The sequence below is a fragment of the Haematobia irritans genome, chromosome 3, assembly GCF_050003625.1.
Source record: "Haematobia irritans isolate KBUSLIRL chromosome 3, ASM5000362v1, whole genome shotgun sequence".
Classification (NCBI taxonomy): domain Eukaryota; kingdom Metazoa; phylum Arthropoda; class Insecta; order Diptera; family Muscidae; genus Haematobia; species Haematobia irritans.
Window position 1 is genome coordinate 59,199,340 of NC_134399.1, and position 22,963 is coordinate 59,222,302.

Below are 22,963 nucleotides of genomic sequence, written 5' to 3' on the forward strand. Positions count from 1 at the left end.
AAAAAAAAGTTTGAAAAAGTTATCAATAGAGATAGAATTTAAAAAAAAATGTGTAGGAAACAAAATTTTGCAAAATTTTCTATAGAAATAAAATTTGTCAAAATATTCTATCGAAACAAAATTTTGACTCAATTTTCTATAGAAATAAAATTTTGACAAAATTTTCTATAGAAAAAAATATTTCTATAGTAATAAAATTTTGAATAAATTTTTTATAGAAATAAAATTTTGACAAAATTTGCTATAGAAATAAAATTTTGACAAAACTTTTTATAGAAATAATATTTTGACAAAATTTTCTATAAAAGACAACTTTGAAAAAATTTTCTGTCAATATTCCACATATGTATATGGCCTTAAAATAAAATTAAAAAAAAAAATAATTTCGGGTATTAAAATGGATCGATCCACCCCATCTGATAGTCTAACATTCTAGGAAACATCAAAAGATAGCCGTAATTGGAAGTTGATTTTCATTTACAATCATGCTGTACATTGATCGAATGAATAACACAATGGATACTAATTTGCGTAAAAACTTGCTTAGTTACAAAAATGTGAAGTGTTTTAAAAAATTTGGTTTAGCCGGAGTCGGAGTCGAGCAAAATATTTACGACTCCGACTCCAGCAAAATCTTCAGACTCCGATTCCAAGACTCCGGCTCCACAGCCCTGGGATTATCCCACCTCAGTAATGCTGGTGACATTTCTGAGGGTCTCAAAACTTCTCTAAGTGGTTTCACTGCAATGTGGAACGCCGTTCGGACTCGGCTATGAAAAGGAGGACCCTTGTCATTGAGCTTAACATGGAAGCATGGAAGCTCAATGACAATGAGCTTAATATGGAAGCTCAATGACATAACCCACCGTTGAAAAACTTTTTGGTGTTCGGTCGAAGCAGGAATCGAACCCACGACCTTGTGTATGCAAGGCGGGCATGCTAACCATTGCACCACGGTGGCTCGCTAGTCACTTACAAACGAATGCCAGTTTAAAAATCCAAATTATGACGGATACTTCTAAAAAATATTTTCTTAATTCAAAAAAAAAAAATTAAGCCAATGATGCTAAATCCTAAAAATAAGTCTTAGTCTATATTTGAAACGTTTTTTCTTAAATCAAAAGATTCAACGTTTCAGTTAATTTAAGGACGATTTCTTTAAATCAAAAATGTGTTTCTTTACTTTATGGAAATTTTGCCTTAGTTTAAAGCCATGTAACTTTAGCGAAGGGACTCAAATTTTCAAAATCTTTACCTACAACAAAACATTTTCTTAGCATGTACGTTTGAAGACTCTGTGGTATGAAAAGGCAAGGTACACGCAAAAAAAATAATTCTTTCCTCCCAAATGAAATTTTAGACAAACAAAGTTCGTTTCTCATTTGCTTTTCGCTGTAAGGAAGTGTATTTGGAAGAAAAGTATATACTTTTTGTGATAAACGTTTATTCTTTTCCAGGATGTAAAAACAATTTCATAAAGACTAGCTCAAAAAAAAACATCATTTTCTTGCTAATTGCATTGTCCCTCACATCTTTCTCACATCCACGAGGATTTTTAGTTCTTAACACCTTTTCCTGTAATACCAACAATGTAGAAGAAATTATACGATATAATAAATTTTTAAAATTTTTTTACCTCTCCGCTGGACGGAGAATCGAACCGCGGACCATGCACATTGTAAGCCAACACACTAACCACTGAGCTATGTACCTGTTATGGTCATCAATAGATAAATATCCATATAAGTTATATTTATATAGCATAGCTTGCGGCGCCCACGAACCGAATAAACAAAGTTTATTTAACAGAAACAAACATTTAGTTTGGCACCGTGGAGCAGTGGTAGCTACGTCCGACTCTCATGCCAAGGGTCGTGGGTTCGATCCCTGCTTCGGCCAAAGTTTTTTTTTGCTTTTGTTTTTTTTTTACATATATTCCAGATATATTCGGAAGATTCCGAAAAAATGTTCAACATTACATTGTACTATATTAAATTTTGAACTGTAAAATGTGTCTTATTAAAGACCTAAAGTCAGAAAAGAACAGTGTTTAATATAAACGAAATGGACTGTGTTGTTATTTCAAAAATAACTTTTTTTATTGAAAAAATAAAAATTTTGTAACAAACGAATTTTTTTGGTGATAAAAGTTTAAAATTTTCGAAGCAATTCAAAAAACTCTAACAAAAGAAAAACGTTTTCGGTACACGTTTTCCAAACGTTTTTTTTTTCTTTGCGTGTACTAAGTTCCAGATCGCATCCACAATATAAACAGGAATTGGGATCAAAACTTACAATAAAAATTACAACATAGAAGGAATAAATTAATAAGTGGGGTATTTTGAATCAAATTTTTGTAATATATGACATTTTCTTAAACACAGAAAAAAATGTCACGAAAAGTTTTCCAATTAAAGTCTTAATTGAGTTTTAAAAAGTATTGAATTAAAAATTTAATTATTTCAACAAGTTTTTTAATTGAAACAAAAATTAATCACAGAAATTAATAGTATCAACTAATTTTTTTAATTGCACAAATAAATTTATTAATTCACTTTCAATTAATTTTTTAGTTGATACTATCATTTCTGTGATTGAAGACATTTCAATTAAAAATTAATTGGATCAATCAATTTCGTGATTGAATACATATGAATAAATATTTTTTTTTTGTGTGAACAACACAAAAAAATTATCTATAATAAAATTTCCTCAATGTGACAAATAAAGGGTGATTCTTTTGAGGTTAGGATTTTCATGCATTAGTATTTGACAGATCACGTGGGATTTCAGACATGGTGTCAAAGAGAAAGATGCTCAGTATGCTTTGACATTTCATCATGAATAGACTTACTAACGAGCAACGCTTGCAAATCATTGAATTTTATTACCAAAATCAGTGTTCGGTTCGAAATGTGTTTCGCGCTTTTTTATCGACAAATTTTGTTCAGCGATGAGGCTCATTTCTGGTTGAATGGCTACGTAAATAAGCAAAATTGCCGCATTTGGAGTGAAGAGCAACCAGAAGCCGTTCAAGAACTGCCCATGCATCCCGAAAAATGCACTGTTTGGTGTGGTTTGTACGCTGGTGGAATCATTGGACCGTATTTTTTCAAAGATGCTGTTGGACGCAACGTTTACGGTGAATGGCGATCGCTATCGTTCGATGCTAACAAACTTTTTGTTGCCAAAAATGGAAGAAACTGAACTTGGTTGACATGTGGTTTCAACAAGATGGCGCTACATGCCACACAGCTCGCGATTCTATGGCCATTTTGAGGGAAAACTTCGGAGAACAATTCATCTCAAGAAATGGACCGGTAAGTTGGCCACCAAGATCATGCGATTTGACGCCTTTAGACTATTTTTTGTGGGGCTACGTCAAGTCTAAAGTCTACAGAAATAAGCCAGCAACTATTCCAGCTTTGGAAGACAACATTTCCGAAGAAATTCGGGCTATTCCGGCCGAAATGCTCGAAAAAGTTGCCCAAAATTGGACTTTCCGAATGGACCACCTAAGACGCAGCCGCGGTCAACATTTAAATGAAATTATCTTCAAAAAGTAAATGTCATGGACCAATCTAACGTTTCAAATAAAGAACCGATGAGATTTTGCAAATTTTATGCGTTTTAAAAAAAAAAAAGTTATCAAGCTCTTAACAAATCACCCTTTAGTATTAACTTATTTGTAACATGTTGCAATTAAAAAACTATTTTAGTTAAAATTTTCTAAAATAAACCTACATTTTCTTTCATGGTGGCTTTATTTTTTTTTTGTTTTGTAGGTCTAGCTGAAATCGAAACATTCAACCAGAAAAAAGTGAACCCACCATGAATGAAAATGTAGTTTTATATTAGAAAATTTTAACTAAAATATTTTAGTAATTGCAACATGATACAAAGAAGTTAATAATTGTTGTCATTTTGAAGAAAATTTATTAAAAATATTTTTTTTTTCTATTGCTTAATAAAATTTCATATTTTGGAAGAAAAATGTCTTTAGTGATATATGAATTTCTAGACGGACACAATTTAAGTAAAATTTACTCATTTAAGAAACTTATGAACACCGTTTCAGCATACTTCACCTATTTTAGGAAAATATGAACTAATTACATATTTAATCAAATTGAAAACTTCATTAGTATAAAACATTTGTTCTTATTTTTAGGCAAAAAATAAATAAAATAAAAAAAAATCTCACATTTGGCCAAATTGAACTAAAAATCAACTAATTTTCATAAACTAAATGTTAAATCGGTTTTAAAAAAAGTTTGTTCTTTTTCTGGGGGTTAAATACACCCAGAAACGCAAAATGATCAACTCAACCATGCTTCAAGAGCATTTTACTTTTTTACTATGAACATGGAACATTTTTTCCCAACAATAGCATTTTCTCGCAAACATAACATGTTTACCACATTGAATACACAATTTTCGAGAAAAATAAAATGGTTGCGAAAAACTTGTTACATGTTCCCGGGGAACGTATATGCGCATAATGCACTTCAAACATGTCTGAGGTGATCATACCCTCTCTGTGTGTATAGGCTAATTTTACAATTGATCAGATCTAAATCTTTAGTAGATCTGCTTAGATCTAATTATATCTCAATATATAAACCAATTTTTCTGACGATATTTATATTTCTTACGTTTACAATAGCTACAGTCACTCTAGTCTCTATTAACATTTCGCAACGATGACTACAAAAAAAAAACGATTAAACATATAATTATTTCAATGAATTTTATTATTAACAGTTACTTTTCCTTTCTGCCTCTTTTCACTTTCTCTCTTTCCAACAATAACAAACTCTATAGCAACTATATAACCATACGAATCAATTGGGGTAACTCTGGTTGCTCGTTCTCTCTCTCTCTCTCTCTTGCGCTAAATAAAATCCCAACCACCACAATTATATTATTAATCGATTGCATTAGTCAACTCTCTTCATTTACAGACATTTCCTCTCATTTCATCTCTTCTTCATTTTATTTAGAATGTTCGCGCACCCTGTTGCTTAACAGTTGTTTGTGTATAACACTTTATAATTTCCTGTTATGCTTTGTGTTTTGCGTTCGCCAAGTTAATGTTAAGTCAACGCTTCATACAATTTATATTATGGTTGTACTTACATTATCGGGCAATTCTATGTTATGGCAATTTGTTTATATTGCCATGCATCAAGCAATATACGACCTAAGTTGTCTCTTTGTTTACTCTCGGGAATTTACACATCGGCTAGTATTTAATATAGCAACCAATTTACGGCAACAGCACGAGACAAACTACTCTATGCTCAGGTAACTGAAACACAGAATGACATCCACCGAAGACAGCAAAGACCAAATAAACAATGTATCCTCAACATGTTTATGAGACTCTTAACAATTTGAGAGGTAAAATAAATCAACATGTTTGGCTTAATTAAAACAAAAATCGAAAAATATTTGGTTGGTGAATACTTGGTATAGAAAGAGACAAAGAGCTATTGGGAAGGTTAATTGGGAAGGTTAATCGCATTTTTCGTTCACGCGATTTGCATGATGACGTCAGTTATTCATTCTTTTATTCTCGACAGAACGAAATCCAATGATCTTTCAGAAAAAAACACATTTGTTGTTGTCTACGCGGACGCCAGACGTCGCTACCGGTGGAATGCCATGGAATTCGTTTCGCCAGATGTCGCTACAAGTTTGTTGTGTCGTTTGTATAAAAAAATGACAGAAAATTGATTTCAGCATATTTGCAATGGTTAAATATCAGCTATGGGTAGGTACTATGTTCGGTTTTCGAGTTGAAAACCACTTTATTTTCGCGATTACTTTTCCTTAAATAACCAAAATTATAAATGAAAACAAACTTATTCCTGTAAAGTCTTGCCGAAATCTAGAGGAACAAGAAACTACGCATCAATTGAGTTAATTTGTCTGCTTTATATTGAACTGTTTTAATAAAGTAACCACGAAAATTTCAACGCGAAAAGCGAACATAGTACTTACCTTATGGTAGAGGATTTATAATCAGTGTACATTAAAAAAAATGTCCAATATTGACTTTTTTCTGTTTGTAAACAAAAAAATCCACAAATGAACGAAATCTCAATTTTTTGTCAGATGATCGAGATTTTGTGCCTAGTGGGAAGGTAATATTAGTATTTGGTAGTCGTAAAAGTTTTGTCATTATTGAACTAAATATGTACCAAACGGTTGACCACCTTTTTCCATATTTTTATTCCATATTCCGATGGTCAGTTATGTATGATAGATGAATCAAAACTTCTTAATATTCCTTGCACGTAAATAAGGAATATTATCATCTCCTAGAGCAAAATGTTATTTTTGGACGGTGAACATGTAATATTTTGGTCGTAACCATATTATTTTCTCGCACATAATGTATTTTATTTCGACAACCATTTTATGTTTGGCGGCAAAAATATTTTTGTCTACTCATTTAAAATTAAGAGCAATCTATTTCATTTCCGACTGTTCATTTTTCAGCAGTTGTTGACAGTAAAGTGTTCGGCCTGTCTGGAGCAGCAAATTTGATTCAAATTTCACCGAACTCTCAGCCTTCAAGGCGTCATGCCTGTCGTGTACCATGATCTTTTCGTTCATCACTGTCGTATTTTATCCACGTTTCATCTCCTGTTACCGTTAACGTCGGAAATATTTCGATTTCATTTCGTTTCAATATATAATCACAGATGTGAACTCGTTCCAATAATTTTTTCACAGACAATTCATGTTGTACGCAAAACATACAACTTCTTTTTGTATCTAGCCTTTGTATATTGTTTCTTCTATTTCTTTTTTTTTCGAAAATATAGTGAATCCCTTCATTATTCTCACTCATTTTTGAACAGCTTCTCCGAATTTATTTAATATTATATGTGGCCCTTGGATAAACATACAGTAAAAAATTTACTTGGAGATAAAATCCTATTTTTTTGACTACCCAATATTTTGTAGTGGATTGTTGACGATTGTCCTCTGACTAGGGATACCAGACGTGCTCTTTTAAAGAGCACATGTGCTCTTCTTCACAAAATGTGCTCTTAAAACAAGATAGGCCAAAAGAGTACGCAAAAGTGCTCTATTTTTAGTTAAGTACTCTTGTTGTGCTCTTTGTATGCATCACAACAAATATTACTCCAACGCGATTCAATAAATGGTAAAAGTAAACTGATCATAAGTAAATGTCACACTACGAGATTTTCCTACGCCGTTATTTTCTAATTAAATGGTGTTTTACTTTATATATCAGAGTCGAAGAAGAGCACGCCGATGTTGCTTCTTCACTTTGTGCTCTGTTCTAAATGTAAACAAACTTTGTCCAATAAAATTTTTTTAAAAAAGTGGATTGAAGCGTTTACTTAACTCTGTTGTTCGATTTGTCTAAAACCTGCGCTCGAGGGAACATATATCGGGGTTTACAAAGGACTTCTTAGGAGTTAATTTTGAGCAATTTCTTGATTGGAAGAGCATTTTTCTTTTCTACAAGATTGTTAAAGGTGTACCCGTCCCTCTTTTCAATTGGTTTAGCTTTTCACGTTCCAGTAGGAATACCCAGATTATTATACCCCTTATTCACAAATCTGTTTTTGAAAGGTCATTTTTTGTTCGTGTGGCCAGATGTTGGAATGCCTTACCTGCTGAACTGCGCATTTTCTCACACTCGAATAATGGGTTTTGTATTAAAGTTTTCAGATACTTTTCTAATTCGTAGTCTTGCTGGTACATGATTGCTAATGGGATTTATTGTTTTTATATCTTTCTTTCAGTACATATGGCTGGGGAGCCGATCATGATTAAATTATTAGATTATACTTTTAGTTAATTTTTTTAAAATATAATTTATAGTTGTATTTAAATTTACTACATCCACTTCTATTCAGATTATAAAAAACTTTGTAATATAAATGTATTTAGGCCATGTAGGCTTAGTATTACTGAATAAAAACTGATAAATAAATCAAAAGTAAGTAAAAACAAAAAAAGACTTACAAAGTATTGTAAGAAAATTAGCTTGAGTTGAAAGTGGTTTATTTTATGTATATGTTATGAACCTTTTTTATGTTTAAATGAATTATTTGGAATTAAATGTTTTTATTTTATTTTAAAAAGTGTGCTCTTTTTTTTCGTATGTGCTGAATGTGCTATTTTTGCCTCTTCAAAATCTGGCATCCGTACCTTCAATCAAGCGCCATCTACAGGTTTGATACTTTATTTTTATTCATTATCCGATGCGCATTCAAAACCAGAGTGCGAAAACAAACGAAACGATTGACGTACATATCCTTCAAAGTCACAAACCTTTCAAATTTCGTGAATCGTTTTGTACGCCCATCAATTCAAAAACAAACATTTCAATGTACAAGAGAACAAACAAAACGATTGCTTTTATACTCTTCGGATTTGCGGCGCCAAGTTGTCTCGTTCGGTAATGCAGTGGGAATAAAACGTTTGCCATCGTTTACTAAGCGACACGATCATAACAATGGGACATAATCAAACATATTCTTATTCATATTCAACCAATCACAAAACTGACTGAAAAACTTTTAAGTACGGAATTTCATTCTAACGCAATCTAGTGGAATCTAATAGAACTTTTACAATGCGAAATACAGATAAATAACGCCATTTATTACAAAAAAAAAGGATTCATTTTGAGCACACCAAAAATTTAGAACTTTCTTCAGTGTAGTACAAGACTGGGATGAACCATAATTTTAAGGTATTAATTGTACCGAAGTGGCTATCGATATATTCCAATCCATATTCGTATAATTTAAAAACGTATTTTATTAATTTATCTCTGGACATACTCTTTTTTAAAGACTTCATAACAACCCGATATCAAATGGTTTCACAGTTTCTTTCCTACAAAAACCTATTACGGTTGGTTAATCATTAAACTACTGTCAGTGTATTTGGCAACACTAGTTTCTTTTTTCAAATATACCATAATAACAAAAACAACTATTGTTCCCACAAGAATCTCCAGAACCCTTCAAATTCTATTTCTATCTCTGTTACGCTTCAAAAATTATTTTCATTAAATTTCTCAACTCTCTTTTTTTTCTCAAAGAGATCTCTCACAATTTCTACGAGCGCTGTTACCTGTGTGTATAACACTTTGTTATTGTCTGCTATGTTTTGTGTTTAACTTTCGCCAGCAACCGCATTGAAAAATTTTAATCATACTAATGAACGTAGTACTTACATTGGCTGGCACTTTAATATTATGCACCTATTTTTAATAGTTTATTGTCTATTTGACTATTCATCAACAATTTAGGGAGTTTTGTTGACCATTTGTTTACTTTAAGATTTCATACAGCAGCAATGCCCAATTGAGATACGAATACATTTATAGAACAAAACACACTACTTTTTGGCTTTTGGAAACACACTCAACGAACGTAGGGAATAACAAGGCAATAAAATACGAAAGCCAAATAAACAATGTAACTGCAACATGTTTGCCAGTTTATAAAAGAAACACTCGCTAATGTCTGCAAAGCGAACTGCCTTTAAAAGAGAGAATTAGATGAAACATATCAATCGCGAATAAAAGACGGTAAGTTGACCATTTAATTTTATAACAATTAGGAGGCAAAGCTAAAAAAATACTTGATAAAAAAATTAAATGATTTCATTAGCAAATGTCAATTAATTTTTTAATTGATTCAATTAAAAATTTAATTGATGTTGATTGCAGATCTCAATTAATATTTTAATTAAAAACGTAACTAGTTTCAATTACATTCTTAACTGAATTAGTAGTCTTCCGAGTTTGATTATAAAGACAATGAATTTGTTAATTGAAAAGGTTATCAATTTATGATTGGAAATATTTATACAATTTTGGTATACTACATTAAGGTGGGTAGTACACACAAAAACATTTTTATACCCTCCATCATAGGATGGGGGTACATTAACTTTGTCATTCCGTTTGTAACACATCGAAATATTGCTCTAAGACCCCATAAAGTATATATATTCTGGGTCGTGGTGAAATTCTGAGTCGATCTAAGCATGTCCGTCCGTCCGTCCGTCTGTTGAAATCACGCTAACTTCCGAACAAAACAAGCTATCGACTTGAAACTTGGCACAAGTAGTTGTTATCGATGTAGGTCGGATGGTATTGAAAATGGGCCATATCGGTTCACTTTTACGTATAGCCCCCATATAAAGGGACCCTCAGATTTGGCTTGTGGAGCCTCTAACAGAAGCATATTTCATCCGATCCGGCTGAAATTTGGTATATGGTGTTGGTATATGGTCTCTAACAACCATGCACAAATTGGTCCACATCGGTCGATAATTATATATGGCGCCCATATAAACCGATCCCCAGATTTGGGTTGCGGAGCCTCAAAGAGAAGCAAATTTCATCCGATCCGGCTGAAATTTGGTACATGGTGTTGATATAGGGTCTCTAACAACCGTGCAAAAATTGGTCCATATCGGTCCTTAATTATATATAGCCCCCATCATTAGCGTAGCAAGACAATTTTCCTAGGGGGGGCTATAGCCCCCCTAGCTAAAAATTTATAGACTGAACTTATAGGTTCAATTATTGTTTAATTTCATAAAAAAGAATACAAAAATAGACATCAAAATAATATATAATAAAGCAACTAAAAGTAGTTCCACACTTTTGCCAGAAAAAAAATTGGGATTTGTTTTAAAGGCGCAACTTTAAAAGCACTTCCAAAAATGTCCTCACAAAGAAGTTAATTATATTAACTACACAGGAAGTTTTTTACTTCAGTTTTTTTCATATTTTAATGCGTAATTTTTGTTTTCTTTTTTTCAAATAGTTTAAAAAAAGGGTAAGAATAAATAAAATGGTAAAAATTATTCAAATTTTGCCACAAAAATGCTAAATCCATTATAGAAAAATCGATCATTTTTGAAAATATTCAAACAAGCGTTAGAATGCATTAAAAAAAATATAAAAATTATTATAAATTAATGTTTCTTGAAGCTCGATGTCTTTATAAATATTTATATAATTCTAACAAAAGGTCGACCAAAAATCAAATAAAAAATGAATAAATAAAAATTATTTATTTGGGAAAATATCACACAATTTTTTAATTCACATTCAAAACTCTGAATTCGGATCACACCGTAAGAAGTGATGCAAATTTATTGCAACGGCTGTTGAAACGGTGGACATTCGTTCTATGACGAGTTCCTATTACATTTATCGCTTCTCCGCCAATTTTGCACCACTTCCGGACCCAATAAGAACATTTTCACTTCTTTTTTGGCGACTCTTTTTTGCAGCATTATTAAGATATTAATTTATGAAAGAATAGTTTTAATACCAATTACTATTTTTAATTAAGATGACTAAACCAGACTAAACAATATAATAAAGGAGCTTTACAGCCTGTTTCTGTATGTCGAATGAGCTCTGTGGATCGACTAAAATGGAAACAACCAGCTGAATTTATAACCAAAAAACAGCTGTTTCTATGCATTTCAGTCGATCGATTGAACTCGTTCGACATACAGAAACAGGTTGTTAGTTATTCAACTAAACCATAAGTTCAATCACAGCTCTATTTCATAAATATCAGACTTTAAACATTGCCATCGGCAACTGCTACCACAACCCAAGTAATTCGATTGTGCATGAAAGTCTTTAGCGGAACTTTGTGCGGTTGTATATACTTGTTTAATTTTTATAAAAATGTAAAATCGTAAATAGGTTTTCAAATTCTGGGGGGGCTAAATTTTTTCTGGGGGGGTCTAAGCCCCCTCCCCAGAGGCCTTCCTACGCTTATGGCCCCCATATAAACCGATCCCCAGATTTGGCTTGTGGAGCCTCTAAGAGAAGCATATTTCATCCGATCCGGCTGAAATTTGGTACATGGTGTTGGTATATGGTCTCTAACAACCATGCACAAATTGGTCCACATCGGTCCATAATTATATATGGCGCCCATATAAACCGATCCCCAGATTTGGGTTGCGGAGCCTCAAAGAGAAGTAAATTTCATCCGATCCGCCTGAAATTTGGTACATGATATTGGTATATGGTCTCTAACAACCATGCAAAAATTGATCCACATCGGTTCATAATTATATATAGCCCCCATATAAACCGATCCCCAGATTTGGCTTGCGAAGTCTCCAAGAGAAGCAAATTTCATCCAATCCGGTTGTAATTTGGAACATGGTGTTAGTATAGGATCTTTAACAACCGTGGCAGAATTGGTCCATATCGGTCCATAATTATATATAGCCTCCATATAAAACGTTCTCCAGATTTGACCTCCGGAGCCTTTGGGAGGAGCAAAATTCATCCGATCCGGTTCAAATTAGGAACGTGGTGTTAGTATATGGTCGCTAACAACCATACCAAAATTGGTCCAATCACACAAAAATTGGTCCATATCGGTTCATAATCATGGTTGCCACTAGAGCCAAAAATAATCTACCAAAATTTTATTTCTAGAGAAAATTTTGTTGAAATTTTATTCGGTTCATAATAAAATTTTCATCATTGTCAAAATTTTATTTCTATAGAAAATTTTGTCAAAATTTTATTTCTATAGAAAATTTTGTTCAAATTTTATTCGGTTCATAATCATGGTTGCCACTCGAGCCAAAAATAATCTACCAAGATTTTTTTAAATTGTATTTCTTTAGAAAATTTTGTAAAAATTTTATGTATACTTTGTAAAACTGAATTATATACGTATTGGATCGATGTTTTTTGATTTAATATATACCACGTATGGATTTACATACAATTTAGAAGATGGTGTTAGGAGGTTTTAAGATACCTTGCCATCGGCAAGCGTTACCGCAACTTAAGTAATTCGATTCTGGATGGCAGTGTTTAGAAGAAGTTTCTACACAATCCATGATGGAGGGTACATAAGCTTCGGCCTGGCCGAACTTACGGCCGTATATACTTGTTTTTATTTCAATCACGAAAATCGCGGATTCAATCATTTTTTTAATTGATATGTCTTCAATAGTATAGGAGCATACTATGAGTTAGCTCATAAATGATTAGTTTATGGTGAGCTCTTTGTGGATAATAAAATATTTTGTTTTTGTTTTATTATTTTTGATTCATTTTATTTTGAATTAATTAAACAATAATAGTGGCATTCGTCAGGGAAGTCCAAAAGGCTTAAGTGTATTTCCCAATATCTTCGTTCTCAAACAGCCATTTAACACTTTTATTCGAAGTTTCCATTTATTCCCTCACTGATAATGATGGGTTCTAGTGGAAATAAGGAAAGTTTAATTATTAAATTGCGATTGAATTATGCATTTCTATGCTACTTACCGCTAACCGTGACAAAAAATTACAAAAGTTCTCTGAAAATAAAAGCTAAATTGAAAAAAAAAAAATATAACAAGTATATACGGCCGTAAGTTCGGCCAGGCCGAAGCTTATGTACCCTCCATCATGGATTGCGTAGAAACTTCTTCTAAACACTGCCATCCAGAATCGAATTACTTAAGTTGCGGTAACGCTTGCCGATGGCAAGGTATCTTAAAACCTCCTAACACCATCTTCTAAATTGTATGTAAGTCCATACGTGGTATATATTAAATCAAAAAATATCGATCCAATACGTATATAATTCAGTTTGACAAAGTAGACATAAAATTTTGACAAAATTTTCTACAGAAATAAAATTTTCACAAAATTTTCTATAGAAATAAAAATTTTGACAAAATTTTCTATAGGAAGAAAATTTTGACAAAAATTTCTAAAGAAATAAAATTTTAACAAAATTTTCTATAGAAATAAAATCTTGGTAGATTATTTTTGGCTCGAGTGGCAACCATGATTATGAACCGAATAAAATTTGAACAAAATTTTCTATAGAAATAAAATTTTGACAAAATTTTCTATAGAAATAAAATTTTGACAATGATGAAAATTTTATTATGAACCAACTAAAATTTTAACAAAATTTTCTCTAGAAATAAAATTTTGACAAAATTTTCTATAGAAATAAAATTTTGGTAGATTATTTTTGGCTCTAGTGGCAACCATGATTATGAACCGATATGGACCAATTTTTGTGTGATTGGACCAATTTTGGTATGGTTGTTAGCAACCATATACTAACACCACGTTCCTAATTTGAACCGGATCGGATGAATTTTGCTCCGCCAAGAGGCTCCGGAGGTCAAATCTGGAGAACGTTTTATATGGGGGCTATATATAATTATGGACCGATATGGACCAATTTTTGCATGGTTGTTAGAGACCATATACCAATATCATGTACCAAATTTCAGGCGGATCGGATGAAATTTGCTTCTCTTTGAGGCTCCGCAACCCAAATCTGGGGATCGGTTTATATGGGCGCTATATAAAATTATGGACCGATGTGGACCAATTTTTGCACGGTTGTTAGAGACCATATACCAATACCATGTACCAAATTTCAGCCGGATCGGATGCAATTTGCTTCTCTTTGAGGCTTCGCAAGCCAAATCTGGAGATCGGTTTATATGGGGTCTATATATAATTATGGACCGATGTGGACCAATTTTGGCATGGTTGTTAGAGACCATATACCAACATCATGTACCAAATTTCAGCCGGATCGGATGAAATTTGCTTCTCTTTGAGGCTCCGCAAGCCAAATCTGGGAATCGGTTTATATGGGGGCTATATATAATTATGGACCGATGTGGACCAATTTTTGCACGATTGTTAGAGACCATATACCAACACCATGTACCAAATTTCAGCCGGATCGAATGAAATATGCTTCTCTTAGAGGCTCCACAAGCCAAATCTGGGGATCGGTTTATATGGGGGCTATATATAATTATGGACCGATGTGAACCAATTTTTGCACGGTTGTTAGAGACCATATACCAACACCATGTACCAAACTTCAGCCGGATCGGATGAAATTTGCTTCTCTTTTAGGCTCCGCAAGCCAAATCTGGGGATCGGTTTATATGGGGGCTATATATAATTATGGACCGATGTGAACCAATTTTTGCACGGTTGTTAGAGACCATATACCAACACCATGTACCAAATTTCAGCCGGATCGGATGAAATATGCTTCTGTTAGAGGCTCCACAAGCCAAATCTGAGGGTCCCCTTATATGGGGGCTATACGTAAAAGTGGACCGATATGGCCCATTTTCAATACCATCCGACCTACATCGATAACAACTACTTGTGCCAAGTTTCAAGTCGATAGCTTGTTTCGTTCGGAAGTTAGCGTGATTTCAACAGACGGACGGACGGACATGCTTAGATCGACTCAGAATTTCACCACAACCCAGAATATATATACTTTATAGGGTCTTAGAGCAATATTTCGATGTGTTACAAACGGAATGACAAAGTTAATATACCCCCATCCTATGATGGAGGGTATAAAAAGCCAAATCCAAATTGACAGTTATAGAAGTCAATACATATTTTTTGTTTGTTTATTTGAATTGTTTCCATGACTTTACTTCACTTAAATATGCATCAGCTTAGAGTGAGTAAAAAGGCAACTCATTGCTGAGTTTGGGAAAAATTCAACTGACTCAAGACTGCATAAATAATGAGTTAGCTTAAAGTCGCCTCAAATTAGTTAGTAAAAAGTTAGTTTGATTTTGAGTGAGTTCGAGACATTCCTACAGGGAAGGAGCTCGGTAATTTAATTTTAGTAACAATTCCTTTCCAAAATTTCCACACATTGAAATCTATTAAAATTTTAACCAATCAAAGACAGAAATAATGGGAAAGCAATGTAATATTTGGTATTATATTTATGATACTTTGCAAATTCTGCAAAAATATATATGGAAAATACATATTTTTATTATTATCGGCTATTTTTCATATTTTAAAATCCAAAAGAAAGAACTTTTTTACCATTACATAATTCAACTCATTAGTTTATATGAAAAAGGCAGGTAAAACAAAAATGCAATTTAATGCCAACGCTACTTCGCAACTTCAAGGTGAATCTTCCAACAAACCCATATCGCTCTTGGTTTTAAGAAAACTAGGAGTGAAAAAAAGTATAATTTTAAAAGATCAATACGGTAATCAACTTTTGATTGCAAACATATTCTTATATCTTTGATAAAATGATGGAGTTGATGGGATTGATTGGTCAATTTCACGAAATAAAATTGGTCACTAAAAGAAATTAATAAAAAATATATTATTTTAGTCCGTTTAATGTAAACAGGCTTCAAGGAAAATGGTATTCTTATTTCACAATTTCTTACCTTCAATAAACGTAGATTGTTTTTCATTTTTACAATACCACAAAACACAAACACAGGTAATTTCAAATGCGTCTGTCGTATATTTTTTCAAACCTTTACCACGTGGCCATTTGTTGTTGCACATTTTATTTATTTATTTATTTGTTGTTGCGTTTAAAATATTTATGCACACATTTTGAATGCAGTAGACAGAATGTCGCCAATCATGTTTTTCAATTTACGCGAAAAACAAAAACCCAACCGTTCATTACACACAAAAAAATTTCACAAAAATTTTTCCAATTAAAATTGTAATTGAGTTTTAAAAAATATTCAATTAAAAATTTAATTGATTCAACAAATTTTTTTAATTGAAACAAAAATCAATCACTAAAATAGTAGTACCAATTAATTTTTTAATTGGATCAATGAACTTTTTAATTGACCTTCAATTAATTTTTTTTAATTGATACTATCATTTCTGTGATTGAAAACATTTCAATTAAAAATTAATTGCATCAATTAATTTCGTGATTGAATCAGAAAATTTTTTTTTTGTGTGTACGAGTTACTTCCACAAACTGATCCCCCATCATATATTGTTGAATAAATACCCTTGTTCTCTTTTCGCTCTTTCCATTGTTCAAAATTATTCAAATTCAATCACACAGGTGATTGGATCAATCACATGTGTAATTGGAAACGGAAAATTTTTCAATCACGTTTGTAATTGAAAATTATTTCCGAATTGATTAACAAATTGATTGAATCAATTAATATTTTAATTGGAAACGTAACAAATATCAATTATTTTTTTAATTGTTTTTTTATTGGGATTTGATTGATCAACGCCGTTGCCTTTCTACAGGAATAACAAATGAATGACGAGGCGACTTAAACGCGACAGACGACAAAAAGCGAAGGCGAGAGCAAGGGCGACTTCAGGAATAAGGGTGAATATGTAACTTGTTTCTATTGGTATGGTATGGCCAATATACAGAGAAAAAAATAAACTATGTTTAGGAGAAATGAAATATCACGTGCGAAAATTAAACTAAATTATATTTCATATTTTTTTAAGATTAGTTAAATTAACGACAATTTTGTGAGCTTTTGGATTTTTAAGTACCATTTGATTTATTTATTTATTTCAAAATACATCCTCTCGAAAAGAAAAACTGAACTAAAAATAAAGAAAAAATCTTAGGCGCCATGTCGTTACCATTTTAACCACTCCTAGTATTTTTGAGAAGTGTATGAAAAATTTTCTGCTTAAGTTTGCATTGAACTATTTATACGTCATTGAATTTTTACTTGCATTTAGTTAATACAATTTTTGAGACAAACTAAATCTAAATATTTTTTTGTCATAAAGATAAGTTTATCACGGATTTCTTTCTGTGCAATTTTAAAAGATGAAGCACTTCCTGGCATCCTACTCTTTTCACTATCTACTAAACATATTTGACGGGGAAACATGAAGAGATAAAAACTGGCAAATGAAGAAAATGTTTCCGCAACATGTTTACTAGTCCCCAAAAATAAATACTCGTTCTTCAATTCTGCAAAATTCCGTAAGTGCAACAGAGACAAAATGAGCGAAGTCTGAATAGGCGTTCGTGGGATGAAAGAGATATACATATTTTTATAAGTCAAAAACTATTTGGTTGACGTATTCTGTAAAAAGAGCAAGAGAATCGAATCAATACCCCAAAGACGTACAGTTTTTAGTGTAAGGAAAACAGATATATATGTGTTTATAGTTGGGAAACAACTATAAACACGATATAGTTGCCATATTTAAATTCATAAATATCGACCTATGCATATATTTAATTATAGGGCTGTTTTCTTTTTGCACTGGATACAACATTTGTATGGGCTATCCAGAACATCGTTGCACTGGTGTTCTATCCAGAACATCTCACCAGTGCAAGTCGCGCCGATGTTGCCAGATTGTGTTTTGAGAAAGTGACGCTTCATCGATTCACAATAGCACTTTATTGTGACTAATTTATCGAAAAATATGAAATTCAAAGTGGTATAGTGTCATAAATAATCGCAGCAGTAAATATTTATTACTAATTGGAGCATTTCATACATTAAAAATGCAAGATTTAACTTCTTTTCTGTGATTGTTTTTGAACAGCTGATGGCAGTGTTGCATATTTTTGGAGATGTCCTGGATAAACGAATACTCTGTTTTCTTTTAGTCCTTCACGGCTTAGGGTATCCAGTGCTAAAAGAAAACAGCCCTTATACTTGATTTAGAACGTAGATATATTACTGATAAACAGATGCTCTTTGTGAGTCACCGTGGAGCAATGGTTAGCATGCCCGCCTTGCATACACAAGGTCGAGAGTTCGATTCCTGCTTCGACCGAACACCAAACAGTTTTTCAGCGGTGGATTATCCCACCTCAGTAATGCTGGTGACATTTCTGAGTGTTTCAAAGCTTCTCTAAATGGTTTCAATGCAATGTGGAACGCCATTCGGACTCGGCTATAAAAAAGAGGTCCTTTGTCATTGATCTTAACACAGCACTCAGTGATAAGAGAGAAGTTCACCAATGTGGTATCACAATGGACTGAATAGTCTAAGTGAGCCTGATACCTGCATTATTTTTACACACTGAGAAAAGTAAACTGTTTAGGGAGAAAATAACCGAATCCCGAATTGTACTCCATTTTTTGAGATTGTAAAATAAGAATAATGTAATGAAGCATTTTACCAAAAAAACAAAAGTAAAGGAATAATTCATTGGCTACAAATCATAATTATATAAATCATGTCGTACACTCTAAAGTGAACACACCAGAAAGGGGAATGTAGGTTATTTTGAAAAATGCTAGCTAAACTGTATAACAAACGCCGATATCATAAAAATAAGTATTTTTCAAGAAATTAAAAAAAAAATATTAAACTTAATTAATTTTTTCACTTGTTAAAGAAAATTTATTAGTTTGAAGGAAAAAATTGGAATACAAAATTGCAACATATAAAATTTACAAATTATGAACTATTTTGTGGGAAATACGATCTTAGTAACTCTTTATGATGTGTTTTTGTATAATATTCCCCTTTCAGTTAATTTAATCAGTGTACACAAGAAATTATTTTAGCGTACACAAGAAATTATTTATTTAATTAGCGTACACAAGAAATTATTAAAATGAAGGAAATTTCTCATATTGGAGAAATTTTAACTAAAAGATAATAATTTTTATGAACTAAAAGGGAAATCAATTAGTGCCCTGGACACTGAAAAAAACATTGAACATACGAGGAAGAAAATTTTTTGTTAATTTTATAAAATTTAGATTATTTTTAGAAAATTTCAACTAAACAGTATTACAAACGCTAGGGAGCCACCGTGGTGCAATTTATTAGCATGCCCGCCTTGCATACACAGGATCGTGGGTTCAAACCCAGTTTCGACCAAACACCAAAAAGTTTATCAGCCGTGGATTATCCCATCTCAGTAATGCTGGTGACATTTCTGAGTGATTCAAAGCTTCTCTAAGAGGTTTCACTGCAATGTGGAAGGTCGTTCGGTTATAATTCTATGAACTAATATGGAATTAAATCGGCTTTAGTAAAATATAGGGTTCACTGTTTTTAGTGTAGTAGTAGTTAGATCTGATGCTAGATCGTGTCATGTATAGAATTACATCTGGTTTTATATAAGTATATCTCATATTATATATGCACTCATGGAAGGAAAATTATCACCCCAAAAAGGTTTCATGAGCATAATACTACTTTTCCACGAGGAACATTGAATCTTTCTTTCGCAAAAATTTTATTTTCACGCCAAACATAACATACTCGCCGAAATAAGATGTTGAGGAGCGTTTTCTAATAAATGATTATATGTATATACTAGATTTTCTTTCAGTGTATAGCATAAAAGAAATCATCAGAGTTGCATATACATATGTGATTGAAGACGCCTTCAACAACAACAAAATACCGCACAAAAAAAGAATTTTATGTTGACCTGCAATATGTTGCCATCAACATTTGCTTTGTCATGTATACAACCAACTACCCACAAAAACTCAAACTTTGTTGTTGGTATATCTCAAAGTACCCTAATCCAAAATCAACCACCATATGTTATTTGTTATACCAACAACTTCATACGAGACCCAGTATGGGCTTTCGTCGTCTACCGCTTCACGATCTGGTAGGGCCATGCGGAGAGTAAGCGTTGCATTATGGAAGACATAAACGAATGAATTTCTCTCTCTGCTCTGTGTCAGCATGTGTATTCACGGTTGCCAGATTTTTTCGATAGCCAAGCCAAAAAAATTCTAGAGTTTATCCCCAAAAAATCCCCAATCGGAATGTTCTTGTAAATAAAAATAATGTATATTTGTTTTAGATAATTTTTATTAATTGCATTTTAAATATTTTTTTTTGCAGCAGTTTAAAACATTGTCATATTTCGAAGGAAAAGAATTTGAACACAATTTAATTTAGAAAATAAACGAATTTCGAATTTAGTAATTGTATAAAACTTTGTTCTTATTCTTAGTTCATGTCATTAAAATCACCCAGTTTTACTTATATCTAAGGATACAAGTTCAAAAATGATCAAAATTATTATTAATATGGTAATTAATTAATAAAACATTTCTCTCGAAAATACACTTTCATGAAAGAAAGCATAGCATTAGTTGCATCACAAAGCGAAATAATCAGATCTGATGAAAATTAGAACAATCAATTGGAAAAGGGTCGTTTATTTACATTCACTTCTCACAATCCACTGAAAAAAACAATGAACCCACCAGGAAGAAACATTTTGGTTAATTTAGATTATTTTTAGAAAATTGTAACTAAACAGTATTACAAACGCTGACATCACGCCGATATCACAAAAATAAGTAAATATTTTTCGGTAAATTCATTCATTAATTGGACATACTTTTTTCACTTATTAAAGAAAATTTTGTCGTTTGTAGAAAAAATTGGAGTTCAAAACTGGAAGAATGTCTTTAATGCCATACGAAGTTCAAGATAGGCCCATTTGTAGTATAATCAGTGTTGCCAACTCCCCAAGGCCAAAACGCTCCAAAAATATATTATAAATTCTAACATACCACTTCCAACCGAAATCTAAAATTAAATGCTCTACTAAAAAAAAAAACTTCCGAAGATGTATTATAGAACGTTTGTGTATTGAATTTGTAATTTTATGAAGTTATGAACCGCTATTCAAGTATATCCCTTGATCAGTTTTAATGCTTTCATCCAATTCAGTTTGATCAGTAATGTCTTTCGACTTTCAAAATATTAATATATGGAAGGAGTCTATTGCTTATTTCAGTTGTGCGTGCTTTTGTGAATTTAATACAAACGTTTTTAATGACATCTTTATTAAGTTCCAAATTCAGCACTCGTCGCTAGACTCTCAATACAATATTAATTAAAAATAATCAATACCACTTTCATAACAATCAAATTCTATATTTGGCAATAAAGTTGAGTTTCTTAAGCTCCTGAAAGTCTAATCCTAATTTTTGTACCAATTAAACTTAATACTGTTCAAAATAAAAAAATAAAAAAAACACCAAAATCACTAAATGAAAATGGCAAAAAGCACCAAGTTGGTGCTTTTTTTGAAAAGGCACCAAAAAGGCAATTTGGTGCTTTTGAAATCAAAAAGCACTAAATTTGGTGCTAAAAGCATCAAATTGGCATCATTGAGTAAAATTTAAAAAATACTCAACTATTTTGTTATAAGTAATTTAGCAAATCTTTAGGCTTCTATTGTGTATAACTTTTTTTCCCGGTTTTTATATCATTTAACTAATGTTCGCAAAAAATTATTAGAGTAAATTAAACATTCCCCACACATAATAAATCCATGAACTAAAAAAAGTTAAATTGCTTTTAGTGAAATATAGGGTTCACTTTTTTCCTGAAATATCGGGCTGCCACTATGCCTATACCTACAGTCACATCTAAAATTGTAGATGTTGATGGGCCAAAAATTCCACCCTCTTTCTCTTGTGGGGTGGTAACACTAAACGAATAAAATAAAATAAAATTGGGGATTTGAATGTGAAGTTTCCATAGAAATGTTCCCAATCGTTTATTTTATCTTATACCAAATCCTCAGCTTAGATTTTAAGCTGAAGATAAACAGTAATGCGAAGACTGAAAACATACATACATATCACAATGGACTGAATAGTCTATGTGAGCCTGATACATCGGGTTGCCACCTAACCTAACCTAACCTACAAACCATAGAATTCTAATTTTGATTAACTTAATATCTGGATTAATGATGAATAAGAATACTTGAAAATTTAAAAAGAAGATATTTTCGGCCAGTATTTTTCTGGCTCTTTTCCGCAAATTGGGAAGCTTTCCTAAATTACATTAAAATTCCTAAAAATGTTTCAGAAGTTTCTATAAAAAGAAATAGGTTATTCGGTAGGAATCCATTAAAAATTTAAAAATTGCGGCCTGCAATAAAACCAAGATTTCGATTTGCGCAGAGTAGACATTGAAAAAGAAAATCAATTTCTTCTCATAGCCCTCTACATCTTGACATTTTTGAACCTAACCAAATTATTTTAGATTTTTTCAAAACCTCCTAAAATATTTTAGGTATGTAACTAGTAAAAAATAGTTTTCCTAATTTTGAGAAAAAAATTTGTATCGATACATTTATAGATTGGAATTCCGATTACATTCGAATACAAC

General features: G+C 32.1%; 1 protein-coding gene across 4 annotated transcripts in view; it reads right to left on the bottom strand.

Annotated features, from left to right (window-relative positions):
- Hmr (Hybrid male rescue) overlaps positions 1 to 22,963 on the bottom strand; it is a 53,256-nt gene that overhangs the window by 19,791 nt on the left and 10,502 nt on the right. Inside the window, exon 1 of one of the 4 annotated variants that reach the window (XM_075299008.1) lies at positions 9,236 to 9,406. The exons of 2 other annotated variants lie outside the window; for them this stretch is intronic. The gene's annotated coding sequence lies outside the window, so the exon portion shown is untranslated. Of the gene's footprint in view, positions 1 to 5,139; positions 5,295 to 9,235; positions 9,407 to 22,963 lie in introns of those variants that run through there. One more of the 4 variants, XM_075299009.1, reaches the window with a different exon arrangement.